The sequence below is a fragment of the Carcharodon carcharias genome, chromosome 10 (genome assembly GCF_017639515.1).
Source record: "Carcharodon carcharias isolate sCarCar2 chromosome 10, sCarCar2.pri, whole genome shotgun sequence".
NCBI lineage: Eukaryota > Metazoa > Chordata > Chondrichthyes > Lamniformes > Lamnidae > Carcharodon > Carcharodon carcharias.
The window spans coordinates 41,298,677-41,320,620 of NC_054476.1; the positions used below are offsets into that span (position 1 = coordinate 41,298,677).

Genomic DNA, 21,944 nt, shown 5'->3' on the forward strand with positions numbered 1-21,944 from the left:
TGCTGTTACGTTGCAAATAGTGAGCTGTGTTGCTAGCACAGGCTTTTTGTAGTTGGGTGCAACAGGCAACTGTTTTGTTTCAACAATTACAACAATTTTGTTCAGCCATAGAAGTGGTTTCATTTTCTATTTTCTCTTTGAAATAGATTAGCCCACATTAATGGATGAAGAGGAATTAACTGTCGAAAAAAATGTATAATTACTTCAGTGGAAATAAGGGGTTTTCATTAGAGTTTGGAAAATTCTACCTTTCTTTTCTAAAAACTGTTGTTAATTACGGCTTTTGGAGTGTTACAAAGTTTCATGTTTATTCAGTTCAAGCTCTTGGGTTCCAGGTCCAAATAAGTCACAACAGTTGAAAATAGGGAAGTGTATTTTCTGATGAACACTGAAGGGACTCCAAGATACCTGCTGCATAAAACATCTCAAACTCTCAATTTGGGCTTGCTTGGGAAAATTCTGTTTATTCACTAATCCCCAAAGAGACTCCAGCAAAACTCCAGAATATTTGTTTATATTCTCATCTTCACCACTCAGCCTTTCCAACTGGCTTGCGCATACAATATTAACCCCATCGTCTGGTTCTGGTAGTGAAGAAACATTTGTGACCCTTGGAATAATTGATCATTTTAAGTTCACACCTGTCTTTCAAATAACCACTGTTTGTGACTGACTCAACTTAATTTTCATCCATTTATTTTTGGATTGAGGGGCAGAGGCATTGAATAAGTTTTTTGTTTTATTTCTTTATTTTTTTACATGAGAAATTTAAACCAATTCTGTGCTCACAGTTGCGGTCAGTCAATAAATATTCACAACTAGATCTCTCATGTTAATGATCCCGATCAGGTCTTTGCTCAATTTTTTCCAAAACAACTTGAAGTCAACAAATCTGTTCTATTTGTGACATGCAGTGTTAATAAATAAGCCCAAAGGTCCACCTAATGATTTTTAACGTGGTTCAGAAGCCAAGCAGCCTACATGGGGGGAATAAGACTTTCCCTTTAATGCCTTTTGAATCTTTGCCTCTTGTTTTAAATGATAGATACTGCGGTTCCAGGTTTGTTCTGATTGATGAACTCTCAAGAGTGTTATTGACTAGTGTGATAGTGAAGAATAGTTGTTGTACAAAAGAGATGTTTATCCGCAAACTAACTTCACAAACAATCGATTCTGAAGCACTTCTGAAACAGCATGGACAGCATTGTCAATTTTAAACAATTATCCAGCAACGGGTGAAGTTATGACTGGATTTGGATAGCACTGGATTTGTCATCAATTCATGTGATGTTTGAAGTGCTTGGATATTGATTTCTGCTGCAATGTTTATTGAAACATTGTCCATGAAGACTGCTGCTGATTATTTCAAAAGCTTGTCCAAAAGTTTTGCATCGCATTATCCAGAATGAATGAGACAAAGGATTGTGACTCCCAAGTACGGGAACGTGTTGCATTTAAGATTAAATCTTTGATTTAAATGCCTGAGGTGAAGATTAATTGAAAATAAGTTGTGTCCTGAGCAATGGGTTGTCTTAGTATTTCATGATGGTGCATGCTTCTATCATCTGAAGCATTGCCTTTTGATTTAATTCCATTCCTCTGTTTGATTCTTCTTCAACTAGTTCTTTATCAGGAGATCGAGAGTGTGGAACTCTATTTCTCAGTCTTTGTAACAAACAAGCTTGCTGTTACCTAATTACTACTTTGTAAATTTTCTTGTCTTTTATCTGCTGGCTAGAAATTTATCCGCATTTTACATTTATCTTACACAAATCCATGTACCCACCACAACATAGCTTGGTAATGGAATGAAAATTTCTTGCTCCTAGTCCATTCACTCTCACACCAAGGCCATTCAGTCTTGATATTATATACTATAGTCTTTACCAGGCTAATTTCCCAATAAAAGAAATGGCAATTATTTGAATTTTGAGTTGCGTTTTGCTGTGTACGTTTTATGGCCATTTGCTTTGTAACATACAACAGGTACAAAGCTTTACACTATTTGCAATATTTCAGGCATATGAAATGCAAAAGGCATATTAAAACATAAAATTTAAATTTCTAAGGATAGCACAATTCGTGATCATAATCATTGCAGATTTCCAAGTTTCATAATATGCTTGTGTTGAGCTAGTCTTTGAAATCACCCGAGGGATTTCATTCACATTCCATTGTCTAAAAATATTCGACCATCGTAAGCCTGGCTCTGAAAATGAAATCCCAAGGTTAATTTGTAGCCGTCTCACATTGCCTTCAACATTCTGTTGAGTTGATTGGAATGAAATCTAATGTGAGCACTTCTGCCTTTGCCTTTCAACTAGATGAAGCAAGTATTAGTGTAAGGAAGCAGCAGCTGAACTAAAGTTGGTTCGGGCAGACATGTAAGTTTTTGACTATCCATTTCTAAAAATGTTTTTTTTTTATCCCCTCTTGAAGGTATTGACTTGGACACTTTTATCTGTAGGTAATGGATACCTGACATACATAGTCATTCTTCAATTGTGAGCCTGGATTTTCTAAATTAATACTTTTTAATGCCATTGCTAACCTATTTATTTCAAGTAGATTTGTGTTGGCACTGAAATGACACAATTAGAAAATATAGGCCAGAGCATGTCTTGCTATTTGAATGTGAAGGGAGATTCTTTTTCACTTTATCACCACATTCATGTGCTTTCCAGTCGAGCTCACTGAAGAATGATCAGTTAATGGGAATTCTGTCGCCCTTCTGTCTCCCTTCTTTCCTTGTCCTCCTCCTTCTAGTCCATGGCTGAGATCAGTTGCAGTGTTCCAGCTGCTGCTCTGGTTGAGCTCCTCTAAGTTCGCACAATCAAAGCCTGAATCTGGATCTTGCTCTGTCTCTAAGTCTCAGTACAGTGCCATACATGAAAACAGAAGCCATCGGTGCAATTCACTAGTTACGTTATGTTGGGCAAGCTGCTGAATTATTAAATATGGTGAAACTGAAGTTGAAAATGAAGTAATGGGGGAGCTATCTTTTTTAATTCAGTACTGTATTATTCTGACATTTAACAGTGCATTGTTTCGCATTTTTACAGCTTATCGATTATAAAATGTAATAACTATTAGAGGGAAAAAGGGGATGAAGCATTACACTATTTCTTTTCAGGCATGACTGTCATTTAAGGATAAAATCACAATGCAGTTAGCAGTTGAGCGTGATTAGTATTTAACTAATGATTCTAGATGTGGAATGTCCATTGCAGTTGATATGCTAAGGTTTTACAGTTGAAGATCTCTTTCTTGCAAAATTGGTGCCTTGACTCATGTACATTTGTTGCAAAGTAGACACCTATGGGATTTCATATGATGAAAAGTTGTAATGAAATGGGCTTAACCTAGTTACAGCCGTCTGTGAAGGACTGGCAGCTGAGACATCAGGCATGGCTTTGAAAATTAATATATGGGGGCTGGGCAAGAGTGATGTGATTAACATTACTGGCTGTAAGGTTTCAGAAGGGAGTGTATAAACAGAGTTTGGTCAGTTTGTGGTAAACATCAAGATAAAAGCAAAAAACTGCGGATGCTTGAAATTCAAAACAAACATAAAAATACCTGGAAAAACTCAGCAGGTCTGACAGCATCTGTGGAGAGGAATAGAGTTAACGTTTCGAGTCCATTTGAACAGGTTCTGTTGAAGAGTCATGCGGACTCGAAGCATTAACTGTATTCCTCCACACAGATGCTGTTAGACCTGCTGAGTTTTTCCAGGTATTTTTGTTTTTGTTGTGGCAAAGATCAATTAGTTTGTAGTATTGATAATAGTACAGTCAGCAAAATTATGCAGCTTTGACCTGTTGATTATATTTTAAATGAAATAGAAACTCTAGCTGCCTGAAGGGAAAAAACAATTAAGAACACAAAGTATGAAACAACAAAAAGACCTTTTGCCTCATCAAGCCCTATGTCTTCTACAGACATGGATTTTATTAACTTCAACTCTAATTATTTCATAGCCTGAGGCAAAGTTCTACATCGTTTCTCCTGACCTCGCAAAGTCATTAGACAAAATTCTGGAATATTGATACTTCTGCACACCTCGGCTGGCTTGTAGCTTTCCATGTGTGGCATTTACATTTTCTTATCCATGTGTGTCAGCTTTTCCTTAGAGGTGATTATCACTTGCCTCTGAACCAGAAGTTTTGTGGGGGTCAAGTTCTACTCCAGAGATTTGAACACACAATTCAGGGGCCATTTCAGTCTAATACTGAGGGAAGGTGATCTTTTGGAGGTACTTGTCTTTCAAATGAGATGTTAAACAGAAGCCCCACCTGCTCTCAAGGTCTAAGACTTAAAAGTTCCCATGGCACTGTTCTAAGCAACGCATTGGTATTCTCCTGGTCTCCTGGCTAACATTTATCCAATCAATCAAAATCATTATAATAGATTATCTGGTCAGTTATCTCATTGTGAGACCCCAGTTGCCATGATTCACTCCATCAAAACAGTGGCCAGACTTTTACATTCGGTGTGCGGGCATGGGTCAGACATAGCGGAACGTACAATGATGCGCGATGACGTTGGGCATGTGTCCTGACGTCACCGCGCACCATCGCAATATTTCGGTAGGTGGGCGTGCTATGAGGAAGGAGGCGCACCCACCATTAATTAACGAGCCAATGAAGGCCCTTGAAGCACCAATTGTCTTTGATTTTATGCAGCCTGTGCGATTTTTCTGGGCTTCGTGCAGGATCAATGGGAGGCGGGTAGGCCACATTTTCAAAAACCTCATCCACGGGCAGGATAAGAGGGGTGAGTGGGCTTGCTAATGCTTGTTAGCACTTTTAGATTATAATTTACTGCTGCTTGCTTGTGTGAACAGGGCAACTTCATTTCACTTCAGAGCTGCTTTGACAGAAATAATGGGCTTCAGTTCAGGACTTCGGAGGAGTCATAACACTTGGGGCCTTGCAGGTATCAGACAGCCCCCCCTTACTGTGGGAATGGGGATTGTGGTCACCGCTGGAGGCATCTCTTCTGAGGAGGAAGAGAGTGCCAGAAGTGGGAGGAGGCCAGATGTCCCTATTCAGCCTCTAGGTGAACCACCTGTGGGAGGATACTCGCAGGCACAAGGGGTGCAGGGCCAACAGGAAGTCCAAGGTGGAAGGGGCCACAGAAGATGCCACTATCCTGCTGCCAGGGTTTACAGGCGGCGATGCAGCTACTTCAATATGTCTGAGGTGCAATGCCAAAGAGGGCTGTGCCTCTCAAGGGAGACAATGCCCTCAATCTGTCAGAAGATTGGCGCTGAGTTCCGCTTCAACAGTGTGGGCGGACACCCCATGCCAGTGGCGCTGGAGGTCACAGTGGCCCTCAACTTCTATACCTCTGGCTCTTTTCAGGGTTTGGTGGGTGATCTTTTTTGGAGTCTCCTAATCTGCTGTCCACAGTTGTGTCAAACTGGTGACAGACACTCTGTTCAGGCGTGCATTGACTTTGTTTCACTACTGCATGGACGAGGCCAGCCAGGCTGGATGAGCCAGAGGCTTTGCCACAGCTGCTGGGGTACCCCGCATCCAGGGCGCAATAGACTGCACACATGTAGCCATCAAGGCGCCAGCGGGTGAGCCCGGTGCCTTCGTCAACAGGAAAGGTTTCCACTCCATGAAAGTGCAGATAGTGTGAGCATAGGATGCAGGTCCTGCAAGTCTGTGTAAGGTACCCAGGCAGCTCCCATGACACACACATCCTGAGACATTCCCAGGTGTCAAGGCTCTTCAATGCTCCAGCCTGGCTGGATGGATGGCTGCTGGGCGACAAGGGCTATCCTGTCAAGGTGCCTCATGACATCTCTCTGTCATCCAAGAACAGAACCCAAGCAGTGGTACAATAGGAGCCATGCCTCCACAAGGGCGGTGGTAGAGAGAACTATCGGTCTTCTCAAGTGCCTGGACCATTTGGGGTGCACTGCAATACTCCCCAGATCGTGTGTCACTGATATTGGCTGCATGCTGTGCTGCCCACAATCTGGCACTGGGGAAGCAGTGGAGGAAGATGATATTAAAGCAGCAGTCTGGCAGCAGACGATGAATCCAGTAGTGAGGATGAGCATGCTCAGAAGAACGCTGAGGAGACAGGTGCTGACTTGGGCAACCTCCAGGGAGGCGGGGACACCCAGGAGGCTTTGATCCAACTCTCCTTCAGCTAGCCCACCAAAGATGAACCACCACCACATGCCAGGGCTACAGGCTCCATACTCGATGTCTGACGGGAACATTTGCTTTGTGAACAATATGCACTATGTGCCATTTCAGTAAAGCTCAATGGCGAGCAAGGCATCATGGGTTACCCTTTGCCTGCAGAACTAATGAAGAGCCCAAAGGCTTGTTGAACGCAAACACATTTTAATGGTGTGGTGCCTGGCACACACAAAACAAATTAAATGGAAAAGTGTCTCAATCATACCTACTAATAACTAACTTTAAAAGTGGGGCAAAAAAGTACCACCAGTGATAAGCCCATGTTGTGTCTAAGGTGCTTTTAAGTTTACCTTTGTGGGTGCCACATCTAGGTGCTCCCCCCTCACTGGCACCGGCGTTAGAGACAGTCTGCTATCCTGTTGGCCTTGATGACCTTGGTGGGCGCCCTCTGGACCGTGGAGCATGTGCTGGCCCTGCCTGGGAGGGAGCGGCCAGTGGCACAGCTGGCATCTCCCCAATAGCTGCAGCATCATCGGATGCCATGGTCACTGGCAGAGGGGCAGAGAAGCTGTTGTCTTCATCCGGAGCGACCTGAGAGGAGCCCACAGACAACAAGCAGCTCGTGCACCAACATCAGGTCGCTTTGGACCTCCCTTAATCACCATTGATGGATGGGCACCTAGCTGGGATACTGGGTGCCCAATCCATCACCCACACTGACAGTGACCACCTGAGGTCATTGCTGGTGTGAGGGCTTGCAGGTCCGAGCGCATTCCCAGAAATCCCTGATTGGGCTCCTGGAGCAGCCTCTCCAGGAGAGTCTCCACTCTCTCTTCATGGAGGAGCCAATGCGCTCGGTCATGAGGGTCATTGCATTGCTCATGCTCCTCATGGACTCCCCCATCACAGGGACCATGGCACGCATTCCCTCATGTATCTCCGCCAGATCCTCCCACAAACCCTGCTGGACTTGCAGGATCTGCTGCATCAGGGACGACTCCAGAGGCACATCATCAGCCACTCACTGAGCATGTTCCTGGTCCTCAGCAGTCCTCCGACTGCCGGTGCCCTGGGCACTCTCTGCCTCTGCCTGCATCTCAAGCGAGTGTGAAGTTCCCTTATTGCTGTGCACCAAGATACCATCTGCCGGTCTAATGCACACCAAGGTGCTGGTACCTGTCTGGCTGAGAGGGTGTGACGCTGGTGCATTTCTCTTGTCTGTGTCCTCTGGGTGAGCGGGTGGGCCTTCAGGCTCCTGACCCCGACGGGCTTCTGGTGAGCCTGAAAGGAAGAACAAGGCCATGTCATTAGTTGAAGTCATTACACTGTTACTGTGCATGCCTGGCACCCACTTCAGGGTGCCCCCGTCTTCCCATTATCATTACATTTTCGAGGCTCACATCAATATAGAGACAACAGTGGAATGGTTGCTATGACAGACATTCTGGCCTCAGTGCACTGCACTCTTCCCTCCCGGTGGCACCCCAACCTCACCGCAGACAGTTGACCTAGACACATGGCGCCTCTCCAGCTCCAGTGCTGCCATCTTGTATTCGGACAAGATTAGAAGGTGGAGCGGCCCTCTGCTAGTCCTCGACCTTTCTGCATTATTGTGTGCTGTCTTCTCCTGAAAGGAGAGAGGAGCATTGAATAGTCCACCCTGTGCCTACATTGCCATTGCAGCTAGGCCAACGCCACCTGAGGAACATATCACAGGGCTCAGCCGATTCATGACCCTGGAGCTGCAGGACACTCGTTTCAAGCAGCCAGGGCTCAACCCCGTTCCCAGATGCTGTCTCATTGACATTTGCCACTCACAGTCTAAGAACTGAGGTCCGGGGAGTGGGGGGGAGGCAACACTCCTAACTGCTATGCTAGATGACCCATGCCAGCATGGCACTCACCCTTACTGATCGCAGGAGGTCATTGAAGCACTTGTGGCACTGCAGTGTGCGCCTCACCACATCATGGAAGCTGACCCTGGATGCCGCCGCCTCCCAGGCATTTTTGGTGAGGTGAGGGGGCCTCCTCCTCCCGTCCCTGCGGGTAAGGTATCCCAGCGTGCCGCCACCACCTCCAGGAGGCAGTGAGGCACTCGTCAGAAAACTGCAGGGCCGAAGGCACCGCCGACCTGTCCTGCCTGCCGTGTTCAGCCCTGACATTCTCCATGACAGCCAATGGCAGCCTTCGCATAGCTGCCTGCGCCATTTTTGAATAGGTCGCCATTGGACCCGACGGACATTGAGCTCCCACCCCCGCCAGCCCCTTCAAGCTGATGCCGGAGTCGTGTATTACACTGGGCAGGCCTTAATTGGCCCAGGTAAAATGGTGGTGTGGACCCGATCGCCGCCCGCGATCAGGTTCCTGACCACTCCAGCCGAGCCCACCGCCGAGCCCACCTGACCAAAGTAGAACTCTGGCCAGTGATTACACTTCAAAAATACTTAGATTGGCTGTAAAATGTTTGGAGCATCCTGAGATCTCAAAAGCTGAAATATAAATGTAAGCCCATTATTTTCTGAAGTGAAATAATATTTCCCTTTTAAGGATTATTCAATTATTTTGCTTTACAGGTATTCCTATAACTGTCAGTCCCATTCTTAAACCTGATATTTATCCAATGCTTTTATTAGCATCATTTCCTTTTGCTAAGACTCTGGGGACAGCGAGTGATTTCTTCCACTCTTGCTTGAAGCTTGTTAGCCTTTTATCTTGTGCTCTCTAATCGACACTTTCAGTTTGAGTTAATTGTTCTGTTTACATTTACATCATCACAGTCAGAGGCTTAGAAATTCTGCAGAAAAAAGTGCCGTTGAGGTAGCTTGAGGGGATCTATGACGGAATGTGTTGGGGCACTCGCCATTTTACTTCTATCATACCGCTGGTCCAGTTAAATACAATATTAATTAAAGTTTCTCCCTTTTAATGCAATTTAAATCTTAATTTGTCTGACTAGATGATACCTCTCAACCGACAGTTTCAATCCAGTACGTGGATTTGCTCCTCTTAAATACATGAACCTAAAAAAGCAAACTTAGCTCTTTTTTTTTTCCTTCCTTGTCCTCTTCCAATTTCTAAACCTGCTCTCCCCTCGGGGAGGAAGATGGTTTGGGGTGATGGTTTTAAGGCTGCAGGCATGTGCAGGGGGATTCTATTTTATGGGGGCCGCCCCTGACCTGCAAAGGGTAGCACCCAAAGTTCAAACCTGCCCACTCCTGCCTGACTGCCCACGCCAAACATTTTATGACATGGGCAGCATGTTATCAGGGTCAATTGACATAGTAACGAGCCTATTTGACCCTTGATTGCCTGTATAAATATGACGGGTGGGCTGCCTATTTCGTGGCACTCCCACCCACCTCCAAATTATGGGGGTGAGCTCGAACATGGGTGGGAAGATGGTGGGGTAGTAAACCACTCTATTTTACATAAAAGGGTGAGCTCGGAGTAGGGTAGCTAGGTGGTGGGGTTGGCACCCGCCTGATTGTACATGACCCCCTGCCAAAAACATGCCCCCAGCAGGGGAACATAAATGCAGTCCAGTATTTATTTTCCTGTTTGGGAAAGAATTGAAGGCATCACTCCAAAACCTGAGACTGTCTATGCAAGGCTAACTTTTAGTTAGAGGTCATTGAATAGGTATCAAAAGCAGAATTCTTGGCAGATTTATTCCCCATTCCCTAATTTTGGGACAAAAAGGTTAATTGTAGTGCCCTAACACCATTTGAGCTGTGTTTTGCTAGCTCAGCAAAGATGGGAGGTCAAAGTTAGAAATCTCCTGGTCCGTAGGGTGAATTTTCACAATGTGCAGTGGGTTTATCAACTGAGCCACCATAATAGCAGAACACCTTCGGTCTGTCCGCAAGCATTACCCAGACCTCCCTGTCGCTTGCCATTTCAACACTCCACCCTGCTCTCATGCCCACATGTCCGTCCTTGGCTTGCTGCATTGTTCCAGTGAAGCTCAATGCAAACTGGAGGAACAGCACCTCATCTTCCGACTAGGCACTTTACAGCCTTCCGGACTGAATATTGAGTTCAACAATTTTAGATCATGAACTCTTTCATCCATCCCCACCCCCTTTCTGATTTTCCCCCTCCTTTTTGTTTTTTCCAATAATTTATAAAGATTTTTCTTTTCCCACCTATTTCCATTATTTTCAAATGTATTTCCATCCATTGTTTTATCTCTGTCTTTTAGCCTTTTTCAATTCCTTCACCCCACCCCACCTCCACAAGGGCTATCTGTACCTTGCCCGTCCTGCTTTCCACCTTTAATTAGCACATTCCTTTAGATAATATCACCACCTTCAACACCTCTTTCTCTTTTTGTCTGTGACATCTTTTGGTTATCTCCACCTATCACTGGCCCTCTATCCAGCTCTTCTTGTCTCCTCCACCACCCCCCCCCACCCGCTTATATTTCACCCCTTTTCTATTTTTTCTTAGTTCTGTTGAAGAGTCATGCAGACTTGAAACAGTGTTCTTCTCCACAGATGCTGCCAGACCTGCTGAGTTTTTCCAGGTATTTTTGTTTTTGTTTTGGATTTCCAGCATCCGCAGTTTTTTGCTTTTATCACCATAATTGCTTTTTGGTTTGTGTGTATGTATTGTAATTTGATCTTAGACAAGCCAAGCATTATATAAAGGAATAGTGTTACAACCAAATTTCCAGGGATAGGAGTTGGTTCGCATACAGGTACTGAAGTAAGTTTCTCTAATGAAAATTTATGAAAATACAAGTTTTTTGCTGTCATGATTATGAGCAGGTGAGTTTGCAGTTAGTTTAATGTGGCAATTTGATGGCATTTAATTCAAATAAGGTTACTAGTAATGTAGAAAGATAATTTAACAAATGAGTACAGTGACTAAGATTTCAGACCTGATTGCATGTAATTGCAGGACTATCTGAATTGGGCAGCAGTTCAATAGATTTGTTTGAACTGCATGCAATAAAGCATAAGAGCCAATTTCTTAGCTAAATACCATGAGCTTATCCAAAAGGCAAGTTAATAATGTGTTGTCAGTCAGAACAAAGAAAATAGTCCCTTGATGCTTTGATGTGAGGCAATCAAACTGTTATAACTGTACTTGTCCAAAGTTGCAACCAGGAGCTGAATTTCCAGATGGCATCTGCCAATTCAGCTTATACTTGGAACTTTGTAGAATTTCGGCTATTCTGTATTTTTAAGGTTCTTCATCTGGAATAAATATTGTGAGCAGGTCTGCAATCAGCCTGATGGTGGTATAAGAATATAGCTGCCACCAGCTTGCTTGCCTTTGCATGATTATCCCACCCCTGCTTTAAACTGCTCAGACATATATTGTGCAATTGCTTCTATATGTGCAATGAGTGGTGAATGTAATTTTGTTGTAAGATGGTTGTCCAGTTTTAGTTGAAAGCTTGGAATCTCCCCTTAAAAAGGCAGTGGTTCTCCGTTGTCCACATAATTAGTAGCTACACAGTGGTCGCTTATTTTTGGATGCTGGTGGATGTCTTGGCACCAATGAATCTGTTGTCAAACAAGATATCAATATCCCTAGGAAAGGAGGAGGGGGGGGGGGGGGCAGAGAGAAATTGATATGAAAAGGTTGGTAGGAGAAGGAAGGAGCTAAAACTGTAGCAATTTGCTGCAATTGCAACTGCTGCAATTTTAGTTTTCAAGCTTGTGCCATAAATGATTATAAAATGCAAATTTTGAGCCTTTATTGAGCTTTTACACTTCTGTATTGCCACTGGTTTAAACGTTAGTTAAACAAACACTCAAAGTGGACTAGCACTGGAGACCTTGAAAATAGCAGGAAATGTTGTACAAGGATCGACGGATTCCACATGGACGACTCTGCTCCTGCCTTAGCTATTGCTGAACCCCACCCCCCTATTGCCTTTGTTACCTCTAGACCTGACTTGATGCTATCACTGAGAACTGTTGTAGGTAGAGTCACTGATTATTTAGTTACTTTACCTGAGTGATGTTTACAGTAATGAGCAATTCCATATAAGTTACAGGTAACTACAGTTTACACATTTTTTGATTTGTTTTTACAAACAGGTGTTTAAAAGCAGTCTGCTTGAATTGACGTTTCATGAGCTCCTGATCACACATCTGCATTATCACTAAGGCCACCTATTTCGATCTCATCACCCAACTATGCTCTTGCCTCAGCTCACCTATTGCTGAAACCCCCCCCACTGCCTTTGTTACCTCTAGACTTGACTATCCCACTGCACACCTGACCAGCCTTCTCCTTTCTACTCTCCATAGACTTGAGGTCATCAACCTCCTTTGCCCGTTTCATTACTCACAACAAGAACTGTTCACCATCACTTCTCTGTGTGCTGCTGTATATTGGCTCCTGATCCAGAATACCTCTGTTTTAAAATTCTCATCCTTGTTTTCAAATCCTTTCATGGCCTTGCCTCTCCCTATCGCTATAATTTCCTCCAGCCCCACAATCCTCAGATATCTGCGTTCATCTAATTCTAGCCTCTTGAGCATCTCTTTAATCACTCCACAGTTGACAACCTTGCCTTCAGCTGCCAAGGCCCAAAGCTCTGGGATTCCCTTTCTAAATATCTTTGTCTCCCCTCCCTTGTTTTACTCCTTTGTCGGTCCTTAATACATAACTCTTTGACCAAGCTTTTGGTCATATCACCTTATGTGGCTTGGTGTCATATTTTGCTTTTAAAATACTCCTGTGAAGCACCTTGGCATGTTTTGTTATGCTAAAGGTGCTCTATAAATACAAGTTGTTGTATAAATAGCCACTGGCGCAGAATAACATATGGTGGGTAGAGCTTTGTGAAGATGACATCACATTTTTGTTTTCATGTGCAACTATAGGGAAGGAATGAAAGAGAGCTGTTGCTAATTCGAATCAATATTAAATGTAAGGGCAGCTGAGCTAATTTTATCACAGGGCAATATAGATTGTGCATATATAAGCTTATTCACTGTTAAACCTGCATTGTGAATAAAGTAATACAGAACATGCATAGTAAATTGATGATTGTCTGAAAGGGAAAAGGCATAACCTTAATATCTTTCTCTGATATTAATTGATCAGTGCAATTCCAGATTTTTTACCAGGATGTTACTGGGGTTAGCAGCTGTGATTATGAAGAAAATTGGTAAGTTGGTGCCTTTTCAGATAGAGCTGAGTTTAACCAGTAGCCTGAGCAAGATATTCAGGGCTATGATGGGAAAGAAATTTTTATTTTTGATTTAATCAGCAATTGCAGTTTTTATAACCACCCCCCCAACCCCACTGCAACTGCTTCCATTGTACTTCTTGTTTCTATGCGATGAATGATACCAGGAGGCTTGCATTTCTCCAGCACCTTTTATGGCTGCTGGACATTCCAAAGTCCTTTATGAAATGCAGTCACTGATGTAATGTAGGAAATGTGGCAACCCATTTGAACATCAAATCTACACCATTTAACCAAATCTCACTCCCTTTCTATCTCTCAATTTCTTTTGAAACAGCTCCTTTTTAAGTAATTATTTAATTTTCTTTTAAAGGAAGTTGTGGTTTCTGGTTCAACCAGGAATTTTGTTCAAGAATTACAAATTTTAACCATAACCTATATGAAGTTATTTTGTCCAACCTTCCCTTTAATTCTTTAGGATTATCCTTAACTTTGTGCCTTCTCATTAGTCTTGCTGTATTCCACACAGTGGAACCCATCCATCCCCATTTATTTCTAACTCTTCACAACCTTGAAGACATGGCTTGGTTACCCCTTCATCTCAGCTCCACTGGACAAAGCCAAAACGTATCAAGTCTCTACATAACCATAACCTCTAATACCAGTAACATTCCAGTGTTATGGCACAGCAGATGGTAAATGCTGAGCTGCTCAAATGCCAGAGGGAAACTTGAAACAGCTGTCACCACTGTTTTGCAATTTGTATTTTTATTTTAAGATACGTGCCTTGAATTCAGTAGTAATAAATCCACTGACAGAGGTTTTTTACAAAACTAAATTACACATTTATTAACAGTAGAAAAGATTTCAAGCACACACAGGTCTACAAATTACTACTGTAATAGCTCCTAACTCCCCTATTAATCTGACTCCGTTACACCTCCGTTAAGGCAACAGTAAAGCAAAATAGTTTTCAACAGACCCAGGCAAAGCACACAATACCCTAGACAGTGATATTCATTGTTAGTTTTCTTAGCTTTGGCTCCTGTAGCCTAGACTGGAGGCTTTTCACACTTATTAGATCTTAGAATGCCGTCCTCCTTACTCATACTTCATCTCCTTTATACATGTTTCTCCCTTTTTAATGTAAATTCCATTGTTCCAATATGTCTTTGCAACTTTACTTTTTCCACAAAATAAACCTTCCACAGTAGTCATTTTATCAGTATCCTTGGGAAAAATAAACACACTGTTTGACTTTGCTTCATATGGCTAGGTGTAATATCTCATCATCTTTGAAATTCAAACTACTCTGGCTTATCTAGAAATGCAAATGTTCCTCACATGCTAAAACTTCAACCATGTTTAAGTTTTTAGCATTTCAAACCTAGCTTCTCTTTTGATAACTCAAAAGCTCCAGACTAGCTGTCTGCAATTCAATTAAACCCCCCCCACACACACACACACATCCACACAGAGAAACTCATCCAAACCCCACTATTAACCTTCCTTTACAATAAATCACAATATTATGAAAATTATTACATTTTTATGGCACCAGTGAATCTGCTACACCTTTTCCATTGTTTTTGTATCATTCGTATAATGTGATGCCCTAAAATGTATACAATACTCCAACTGTCGTTTATGGTTTTAAGCAGTTTGATTGTTATGAAGTCTTGTTATTGCTTTGGATCTATCTTGATAGATAGTGCTTGCAAGCTGATGCAAAATCTATTTGTATGATATATATATTACTGTAGTCTGAACTGTGTGACATAAGTTCAAAGTGTAAAGCCTTAAAACAAATTACAATAAATAACTTGAATTTGTAATGTGCCAAATGTAAGAGAGGGTTTTTTTCCTCCCTCTGCAAGGAAAAAATGCTACAATATTGAGAATGAACGCAGAATCATTTAAAGAAAAGACTTTCATTTATATAGTGCATGACCTCTTTACAGCCAATTGTGTAGGAAGCCAAGGTACCAACTTGCGTACAGCAACCAGACCATCTGTTTGAGGGATGAATATTGGCCAGGGCACGCAACTTCCCTGATCAGCTTTGCATAGTGCCATAGGATCTTTGATGTTCACCTGAGAAGGCAGCACTCTCCCAGTACTGCACTCTAGTGGCAATGTAGATTATGTGCTCCAGCCTCATATGTGTTTGTCACCTTCAGTCTTGACTATTTGAATGCTCTCTTGGCTGGCTTTCCATTTTCAACATTCTGTAAACTTCAGCTCTTCCAAAATTCTGCTGTCCATATCCAATCTAACACCATGAAACAGTGGAAGCACAAAAAGACTTTGGGGTCCAGGTACATAGACCATTAAAATATCGCAAAACAGCTATAGAAAATAATTTTAAAAAGCTAATGGGATGCTAGTTTTTATATCAAGAGAATGAGAATTTTTAAAAATATTCATTCTTGGGATTCGGGCATCACTGGCTGGACCAGCACTTATTTCCCACCCCTAATTACCCTTGAGAAGGTGGTGGTGAGCTGCTGCCTCGGACCACTTCAGTTCATTTGGTGTAGGAACACCCACAGTGCTGTAAGGGAGGGAGTTCCAGGATTTTGACCAAGCGACAGTGAAGGAATAGTGATGTAGTTCCAAGCCAGGATGGTGGTGTGACTTAAAGGGGAACTTGCTGGTATTCCATGCACCTGCTGCCCTTGTCCCTTTAGCTGGTCAAAGTCGCGAGTTTGGAATATGCTGTCAAAGGAGCCTTGGTGAGTTGCTGCAGTGCATCTTGCAGATGGTGGACACTGCTGCCACTGTGTAGGTGGTGGAGGGAGTGAATGTTGAAGGTGGCAGGTAGGGTGCCAGTCAAGCTGGCTGCTTTGTCCTGGATGGTGTTAAGCTTCTTGAGTGTTGTGGGAGCTGCAAGTGAAGAGTATTCCATCACACTCTTGACCTGTGCCTTGTAGATGGTGGACAAGCTTTGGGGAGTCGGGAGGTGAGTTCTCATCACAGGATTCTTAACCTCTGACCTGCTCTTGTAGCCACAGTATTTATATGGCTAGCCCAGTTCAGTCTCTGGTCAATGGTAACCTGCAGGATGTTGATGAAAGGGGATTCTGTGATGGTAATACCATTGAATGTCAAGGGATGATGGTTAGATTCCGTCTTGTTGGAAATGGTCATTGCCTGACACTTGTGTGGCGCAAATCTAACTTGCCACTTGTCAGCCCAAGCCTGGATATTGGACATGGACTGCTTCAGTGTCTGAGGAGTTGTGAATGGTGCTGAACATTACGCAATCATCAGCGAACATCCCCACTTCTGACTTTGTGATGGAAGGAAGGTCATTGTTGAAGCAGCTGAAGATGGTTGGGCCAAGGATGCTACCCTGAGGAATTCCTGCAGTGATATCCTGGAGCTGAGATGACTGACTTCCAACAGCCACAACCATCTTCCTTTGTGCTAGGTATGACTCCGACCAGCGGAGAGTTTTCCCCCTGATTCTAATTGACTCCAGTTCTGCTAGGGCTCCTTGATGCCACATCCTGTCAAAGGCTGCCTTGATGTCAAGGGCAGTCACTCTCACCTCACCTCGGGAGTTCAGCTCTTTTGCCCATGTTTGAACCAAGGATGTAATGAGGTCAGGAGCTGAGCAGCCCTGGCGGAAGCCAAACTGGGCATCAGTGAGCAGGTTATAGCTAAGCAAGTGCTGCTTGATAGCACTGTTGATGACCCTTTCCATTACTTTACTGATGATCAAAAATAGACTGACGGGGCGGTAATTGGCCTGGTTCGATTTGTCCTACTTTTTATGTACAGGACATACCTGGGCAATTTTCCACATAGCCAGGTAGATGCCAATGTTGTAGCTGTACAGGAACAGCTTGGCTAGGGGTGTGGCAAGTTCTGGAGCCCAAGCCTTCAGTGCTATTGCCGGAATATTGTCAGGGCCCATAGCCTTTTCAGTATCCAGTGTCTTCAGCTGTTTCTTGATATCACGAGTGAATCGAGCTGGCTGAAGGCTGGCATCTGTGATGCCGGGGGCCTCTGGAGGAGGCCAAGATGGATCATCCATTTGGCACTTCTGGCCGAAGATTGTTGCAAATGCTTCAGCGTTATCTTTTGCACTGATGCCCTGGGCTCCCCCATCATTGAAGATAGGGATATTTGTGGAGTTGTCTCTCCCTGCAGTGAGTTGTTTAATTGTCCCCCACCATTCACAGCTGGATGTGGTAGCTCTGCAGAGCTTAGGTCTGATCACTTGCTGCTTATGCTGTTTGGCACGCAGTTAGTCCTGTGTTATTGCTTCACCAGTTAACACCTCATTTTTAGGTATTCTAATGCTGCTTCTGGCATGCCCTCCTGCACTCTTTATTAAACCAGGGTTGATCCCTTGGCTTGGTGGCAATGGTAGAGTGGGGGATATGCCAGGCCATGAGGTTACAGATTGTGATTGTGTTCGAATTCAATTCTGCTGATGGCCCAAAGCACTTCATGGCTGTCCAGTCTTGAGTTGCTAGATCTGTTCGAAATCTATCCTATTTAGCCCGGTGGTAGTGCCAGACAACACAATGTGAAGGCGAGACTTCATCTCACAATGATTGTACAGTGGTCACTCCTACTGATACTGTCATGGATAGATGCATCTGCAGTAGGCAGGTTGGTGAGGATGAGACCAACTATGTTTTCCCCTCCCTGTTGGTTTCCTCAACACCTGCCGCAGACCCAGTCGAGCAGCTATGTAAGTAGTGGTGCTACCGAGCCACTCTTGGTGATGGACACCGAAGCCCCCCACCCAAAGTACATTTTGTGCCCTTGCCAACCTCATTGCATCATCCAAGTGGTGTTCAACATGGAGTACTGATTCATCAGCTGGGGGAGGGCGATGTGTGGTAATCAACAGGAGGTTTCCTTGCCCATGTTTGACCTGATTCCATGACACCTCAAGGGGTCTGGAGTCAATGTTGAGGACTCCCAGGGCATCTCCTTCCCGACTGTATACACTGTGCTGCCACCTCTGCTGGCCCTGTCCTGCCGGTGGGACAGAACATACCCAGGGATGGTGATGGTGGTATCTGGGACATTATTTGGTAGTCATCCTCTGTTAGCTGTCCTCACGGAATCATATTTACGTCAGGCTGTTACTTGACTAGTGTCTCAATTTTGGCACTAGCCCCCCTAATGTTAGTAAGGAGGACTTTGCAGAACGGGGTTTGCCATTGTCGTTTCAGGTGTCTAAGTCAATGCCAGGTGGTCCGTCCAGTTTCATTCCTTTTTTGACACTTGATACTTGAGGTGGTCACATGTAGACCAACCAGACTAGGTAAGGACATTCGTGAACCAGATGTGTCTTTACAACAGTCAACAATGGCCATTATTAAACTTTTTAATTCCACATTTTTATTAAACTCTGATTCCACTATCTGCATGGTGGGATTCGAACCCTGGTCCCCAGAGCATTCCCCCAGTCCCTGGATTACTAGTCCATCGGCAATACTATGACACCATCAACTCCCCCACAGTTTCCTGCTCTCTGCCTCCCTCTTTTCTTGAATAGTGGCATTACATTTGGGGTTTTCCAATCAACTGGGACCTTTTTCAGAATCTAGGGAATGTTGGAAGATTACAACCAATGCACCCACTATCTCTGCAGCCACTTCCTTTAAAACCCTAAGATTCAGGCCATGAGGTCCAGAGGACTTGTCAGCCTTTAGTCCCATTAGTTCTCCTTGTACTTTTTCTTTACTGATCATTGTTTTGCGGTCTTGCCTTTTAACCTATTTTTGCAGTTCACTTTAGCCAACTCTGCCTTCATATCCTTGTAATGGCCTTAAGTTTAAGAAGCTAGTTTCAGTCTCTGAAATTCTCACCTTCAAACAATATCAAATTCTATTATGTTATGATCGCTCTTATCTAGAGGATCCTTTTACTATGAGGTCATTTATTAACCTTGTCCCATTACACATAACCCGGTCTAAAATAGCCTGTTGGTTGATTCTAGAATGTATTGTTCAAAGAAACTGTCCCAAATGCATTACTCATCCTCCATTCTACCTTCGCTAATTTGATTAATCAAATCTGAAAATTGCAATCTCCATGATTAATGCTGTACTTGTATTACAAGCCCCCATTATTTCTTGATATATACCTTTTCCTACACTGTAGCTATTGTCAGAGGGCCTATAAATCACTCCCACCAGTGACTTCTTCCCTTTGCTATCTCTTATCTCCACCCAGACTGATTCTATATTTTGATCCCTCGACCCAAGATCATTTTTCACTACTGAATTGACCTTATCCTTGATTTAAAGGATGGCTTAAATGGCAGAACAGGCTTCAAGGGTTAAATTGCTTCCTCCTCTTACAATGTCACCAGCTATCTGCAAGTTTGCTGGATGTGTTCACGATGTCTCTCGACTGAGAGGGGTACATACAATTTATTTCCTCCACTATAACTGTGAGTTGTACTATTTGTGACGGTCCATCTCCAGTCTGCTTACTCCTTGCATTTTGCTCTCTCGTCTCTGACAAAGGGCAAGAATCAGAGCAATGAATGTGTGAAGATGATTCACTGGATGCGGTGCATTCACTGAGAAGCAAAACATTGTATAAGGATTGGGTTAGTTCAATGGTGGGTGGATAAATGGGGTTGTGGTGGGACTGGTGGATTGATGAAAGTGAGGGCTGGGATGCACTGCGCAAAGTTATGAGTGGTGAGGAATGACATGATGGAGAATAATTTGCAAGCCAGTGTGAGAGTGATAGGTGTAGGTAGGCACGTAAAGCAAAGGATGTCATTGATCACTTTCCTGACCTGATTAGGCCATTAAACTAATTCTTATATTGCATTTCTAGAAATGGGCATAACATTGCTGCTGTTGCTGCTCATGTACTCAGCCACCTGCAACCACATCTTCTTGCTGTGAGCAACAGCTTTCTTCCTCCCATATTGTTCCTGACTGCACCCACGGTCATTTTGAGTCATGTGTCATTGAATCTGGATGCAGCCTTTGCATCATCCATTGTGAACACCTCCACTATCCATTTGTGTATTACCATAAATGCAGCTGAGATCACACCATGCTTTTGTGCAAATTTTGCCCCTGCAAAACCCAGAAGTCAAAACTGTTCAGTAGAATTGCGTTGAGATCACAGATTCCGTCATGCTCATTTGTCTTCTGTATTTCATCCAGATAGTTTCACCCGTCCCTCAGAAGCTCTGAAACCATCCCTGCGGTAATATTGGGGCCTCTGTTTCTTTGTTTCTTTCTCCACAGGTGCTACTTTACCTGATGCGTTTCTACATTTCCTGTTCTATTTCAGATTTGCAGCATGTGCAATATTTTGCTTTCATAAACTCCTGCCGCTCTAGTTACAAGGTTTCCTCTAACTCTGTTGCACAGACTTAATATCTTTTTTATTGATGTTTCTTGTATCTTTCTGAGATCACAACTTGACCAGCTCCATTTAAGGTGGTGGACATTGTATCGCATGCAATTTTAATGGGGCACTTTAGCAATCCCTTTCTCTGCCATAGTTATGCTGTATTACTCTACACACAATATCCTTTTATGCATCAGTTTCTAAAGCACAAAACTTCAAGGGCAAAGATACTTAATTACATAATGTAGCGGTGTAGTTTGCTTTACATCTTTTGCTCTCACACCTATCAACATGTCCTTCCACAAAAATCAGACTTGATGGCTTAAAAATAACTATTTATTACTAGCGTTCGTAATCTGATGCTGCATTATTATATTGAAATGCCTCCAAGCACTTCACCCAATGAATTACATTTGAAGTATCGTGACTGTCATTTTCAGCAAATGTGGCAGCTATCCTGCAGCACCATACTCAAACGGCAATGAAATGAATGGCCACTTAGTCTATTTTTGATGCTATTGATTGAAGGAAGAATGCTGACTGGGGCATCAGGTCATCAAGCACCTACTCTTCAAATGGTGCCATCGAATTTTGAGCAGCCCTGGAACCATTCACTACAAGAGGTTGGTGGGCCCTGAATTTAATATCTTAAAGCGAAAGATAATAAATGCTTTGTGAGAGTTCTTCACCTAATTAACTTCTCAAACTATACTCGGTTATTCTTTATTTAAAAAATATCTAGACGTGCCAGTTATGTTGCCGTTTGTGTGATGGTGCTGTGCCATCTCTCTAACTCAAAACTTCTCATTTTGGGGTAGGTGTGGGCACTAGTACACTGTTTCATTGGCCCAGTGCAATTTAGACTCTAGAAAGTTAGTGAACTTTGTGCATGCAGCTTCATGGGTGAGAGAATAGGCCCTTCATCACTTCATTCACTGGTTTTAATGTGTCGAAATGAAAAATGAGACTGGGAAAGAATGAAATTAAGAAACAATTTCTTTTGAGCCATAAAAGTCTTGCACAAGTTAAGAATCCTATCATTTTGGAATAATTTTCAAAAGATGGTATACTAGGATGTATCCAAACAATGTTACGATTCCCGTTGAGACCAATTTACTTCTTTTTAAAAAGGAAAGGAATCCCCATGGCGCCAATGGAAAGAAACCCTTGGACAAGATTTTGCTTCTTAAAACTTTTAATGTAGTAAACCCACTAAGATCAACATAATTCAAACATTAATCAACAAGCAAAGAGTGTTTCAAACAAAGAAATAAATT

At 43.2% G+C, this 21,944-nt stretch overlaps 1 protein-coding gene across 8 annotated transcripts in view; it reads left to right on the plus strand.

Annotated features, from left to right (window-relative positions):
• Positions 1 to 21,944, plus strand: part of plekha7b (pleckstrin homology domain containing, family A member 7b) — a 518,153-nt gene that overhangs the window by 238,222 nt on the left and 257,987 nt on the right. The gene's annotated exons all lie outside the window — the stretch shown is intronic.